This window comes from Vombatus ursinus, unplaced genomic scaffold (assembly GCF_900497805.2).
Source record: "Vombatus ursinus unplaced genomic scaffold, bare-nosed wombat genome assembly UNPS02014864.1, whole genome shotgun sequence".
Lineage (NCBI taxonomy): Eukaryota > Metazoa > Chordata > Mammalia > Diprotodontia > Vombatidae > Vombatus > Vombatus ursinus.
The window spans coordinates 6,948,570-6,953,057 of record NW_020954642.1 but is presented as its reverse complement, the minus strand read 5'-3'; the positions used below and the strand labels follow the sequence as shown (position 1 = coordinate 6,953,057).

General features: G+C 32.4%; 1 pseudogene; it reads right to left on the bottom strand.

Annotated features, from left to right (window-relative positions):
- Positions 1-208: 208 nt before the first annotated feature.
- Positions 209-682, bottom strand: LOC114027916 (annotated as a pseudogene).
- Positions 683-4,488: the final 3,806 nt, after the last annotated feature.

Here is a 4,488-nt window from a genome sequence, read left to right as displayed (position 1 = left end):
TCTGCATCAAGTTTTAGTTAACTTTTAAATCCCTTTAAAAAAACCTAATACTTTTTATTCTCCTTTGAAAAAGTGGAGTGTTTTTATGTAGGCTTGAATGAAGCAGCTTAGCAAAACAGTAACACTGACAAACAGAATTTTACACCATTAGCTAAACATTGACATGAAGACAGTGAACATCTACAGTATGTGAGACTGCATGATACCATCAACATGGGAAATGGCTTGTCAATCCAATTTCTTTAAGAACACTATGTAGGGTTTCAGCTTTCTCTTGGAGCCTGTTCAATGTCTTTAAGTACATTTTTCTTGGATGTTTCCTGAACTTGTCCACCCAAAAGAAATTCATTCAGAATAAAATAAGCTTTCTCAAAATTAAAGATGATATCAAGTTCACACACACTGCCAAAATATTTGTCAAGTAATTCAACAAAACAATGAATTATTTCCAGGATAATTAGTTGATTGTCCTAATCTTCAATAGCACGGCAGAAATACAGGCTAGCATATCTTTTGTAGATCTTACCATTCCAAAAAGTTGTACATTTTGGATTTGTAGGACAAAAATGTTTGAACAAGTTCTCTTCTAATTTTTTTTTCTTTTCTTTGTCCAATACCATTGGGCATATCATTTTTGAAGTCAGAGCTTTCTCCGATGAATAAAAAGCAACATAAACTACATTGTGACCACTGATGGGAGGGAAGCCCCATTGCCACTGGCAGCTCCTAGAGCCCATAGCAGTTGCCAAGTGAAAAACCCCCAGGGGAGAGGCTGATATAAATAAATATTTTTAAAATCATGGGAAGTCTAACTTGTAAAATAAAATCTTTTTAAAATTAGCAGACAAAACTTCAAAATGGGGAAGCAATTTCATTTCTTTACAGATATCGATACAAATTTATATGTAAAATCCTTAATTTGATTTTGAGAATTTATTACTAAAACATACTCAAAGCCTGAATTTCCATACTATATGTATCAGGAAGGTTATCATAGGCACATGCAAACAGATCTTATAGAAAACAGTCCAAACTCATTGTTTTCTCAAAATTTACTATTATATTTAATTAGAAAACTTTTACATTAAATATTTATCTTATTACTTTATCAAGTTCCCCCTTAGGAGGATAACATCCCAATATTATAATTTGACTACAAATACAGATTAAAATTATAAAATTTTTCATATTTACATTTATTATATAACTCAGAGATTTTTTGGTATCACTCTATTAAGTAATAAATATAGTATTGTACTTATAAAACTTCTGCTACTTACCTGCCCTGATAATAGAAATTTGCTATGAAAGGAAAAGGAGGGACATAGTTTTAATAATGTCAAGACTCATCCCCTCAGTGGCACAGGCTAACCTAACATATACCATAATAAGGGAAAAAAAATTTTAGCTCTGATTCCAGGCAGGAATCATATATTGCAGCTAATCATGTAGTCAGTCTTAGGGTATCAAAAGCAAGGCTCAATATAGACCAGGTGGGGAAATCTTCTGCTCAGAACAAAAATAATACAATGGGGAAACTAAGTCAAGAGGCTACTACCTTTTGCCATGCCAAGGTTATCCCCTCATCTTTTTCCTAGACACAAAGTCCATTTCTTACAGTTCTAAGAATACAGAACATGTCATTCTACTATGGTCTTCATGACAATTCAGAAACCACTCCTGTACTCAAAACTCAAAATAATAGTAAATTGTAATCCCAAAGGGTTTTTACCTCAAATAGCAAAATTTCATAAACCACAGCTTAGGGCTTGAATACTATTAGTTTTCTCATATATCCCTAACAGTTAGAATTCATTTATCATTGCCTTATAAATTAAAACCAACCACTTTCTGGTGTTTCAAACATACAGCAAATTCCTGATATTTGACTCATGTTAATATATTGAGGTTACAACTTTACACTACCCTATAGAATTTCATGATTTGTATGTAACAGCACAAATTTTTCCAATGAAAACTCACTTTATTGTAATAAGCTTATTATTGTTGTTATTATTATTTGTTTTAAAACAAAATGTACCTCATTAAATACTGATGTTTTCAAATATCTATTTTTATCACATTCTTATAATAGCTCAATTCACAGTCTACTAAATTCCAGTATAGAGTTAACAAGTATGGAGTAATCACATTCCAATAAAGAAATAATAATAACTATAATCAGCATTTATATAGTACTTACCATGTGCCAATCACTTTGCTAAGCGCTTCACAAAATTCAATCATTTTGATCTTCACAACAATGGGAGGTGAAATTTTGCATTTTGGCTAGTTGCACGTTCTCAGGTGCAAACTTAAGGTGGTATTACAATGCTTGTAATAAGTAATATTGTCTCCAAATTATAGAACTGAATATGTCACAGCTTGTGTGGCCTATTTTTCTTTTCCAACTGTTTTCATATTTCCTCATTTCACTTCTTGCTCACAACTAAAGAACTACCTATGTGTTAGATGGGTAGAATAGCTCCTACTATTCACAATTTAAAGATGAATAAATGGAGGCCAGATAGATTAAAAGTCTAGCCTAAAGTCACTTAACTTATTCAATGAAAGAGCTTATAGTAGTACACAGCTCTCTTAACTTTCAGTCCTTTTCTATTAGGATAAAAAAGTAAAGTTTATTGCTAGGGTTCACTGTTAAGATGAAAATTTAATGATACATTCTCATGGTTCTTCAATTATTTCTGACACTTCTTTGTTTCCTTATTTTATTTTTCTTCCTCCTCTATATTCTTAACTCTAGTCTGTATCCCTTTAAGTTTCTATTTTTGGATCTCTTCTCTCTCCCTACACTAGTCTGACAAACTCATGTAATTCCTTAGTTTCATCAAAATATCTGCTTTGTCAATTACTCCTTAAGCTCAACTTAGAGGTTCAGTCCTATAGCTCCAGCTCTCTTCACATCTTCTGAGTATCTTGCAAGTACTGCAAACCCAGAATGTCCAAAACTGAGCTCATTAGAATTTCTCCCCCTATCTTACTTATTCATCTTTAGGGTGCCACCATAGCCTGCTCATCAAGTCTGAAAAATCTCCAAGTTCTTTTGAACTCTTCCTCATATTCGTCCTTCAGTAGCCAATGATTGGTTCTGTGCTGTTGATTTCACCACCCTCATATCTCTCATACCTATCCTTTACTTCACACTCCAACTTCAATTACCGCATTTAGGTCTGGTCAATTTTTTCCCCTAGAAGATTATAAGTTTCCCAACTGAACTCCATTGCTCTACTTTCTCCTCTTTCAAATCCAACCTTTGCACAGTTCCCTCAATAAGCTTCCTTAGGCAATGAAATCATTACATCACTCCTCTATCCAATAACTTTTGTAGGTTTTATATTGCCTAATGAACACATTTTAACTACATTATTACATCATTCAAAACTCTTTGAAAATGGTTTCAACCTACCTTTCCAGCTTATGTCACATTAATTTCTTTAAAACATGGATTCTTAACCTTTTTGTGGAATAGACATCTTTAATAGTATGGCAAATTATAACGCCTTCTTCTCAGACTAATTTCTTTTTTAATTTTTAAGATAAAATAAAAGAATTTAAGAGAAAACCAATTACATTGCAACACAGTTATCACTTTTATAAGGTCACAAACTCCACTTTAGTAACCCCTGCTTAACAAATTAAAGTGTTCCACATAACAGGGTTACTCATAGTGCCCTGTTTTCCCTTCCTTTAGAGACCAACTAGGGTGCTATATCCTTGATGGAGCCTTCCTGGCTGCCATCAACATAACCATTAAACAGGTCCTGGACTATAGTCAGCTGAAAATATTTTCTTCCTCAAATTTTGCACAAAATGTTGTCTCAATCTATTTGAAAAGAGCACCTTATTACATCTCCCTTACTATTCTAACTAGAAATTGTTAAGAACTAGATTTGTCTTTTTTCCCTAGTGTGAGAAACAATTACTTGCATATGTAAAATTCTTAATACAAGTTTGTTGAATCTGAATTAGCACAAATATAGTGCATGTAAAAATAATTTTATAGGATAAGAATAATTTTCAACATATATCAGCTTTCAACAATAGTGAATATTTCTCTCCCCCCACAAATAAATTGTATGTTTTCTCTGACCTAGCCATATACCACTTTTGTCCTATATATCCAAGAGATCAAAGAAATACCATAATTAGGTACAAATAGTTATAGCAGTTTTTTCATGGTAGCCCCTAAAACTAAGGGAGTGCTTATCTGTTGGAGAATGGCTAAACTTACTATGATATATAAGTGTAATGAGATATTGATATCCATATGAAATAACAAAATGGAGAAGTTCAGAATAACCTGAGAAAACTTCATGAACAGAATAAAATGAGCAAAATAAGGAGGTAACTTTATACATTGATACATACATATATACCCACACATATATGCACCCTTATATGTGTGTATAGTACATATATATACATACATACATACATATATACCCACATACATATACACTTATATAT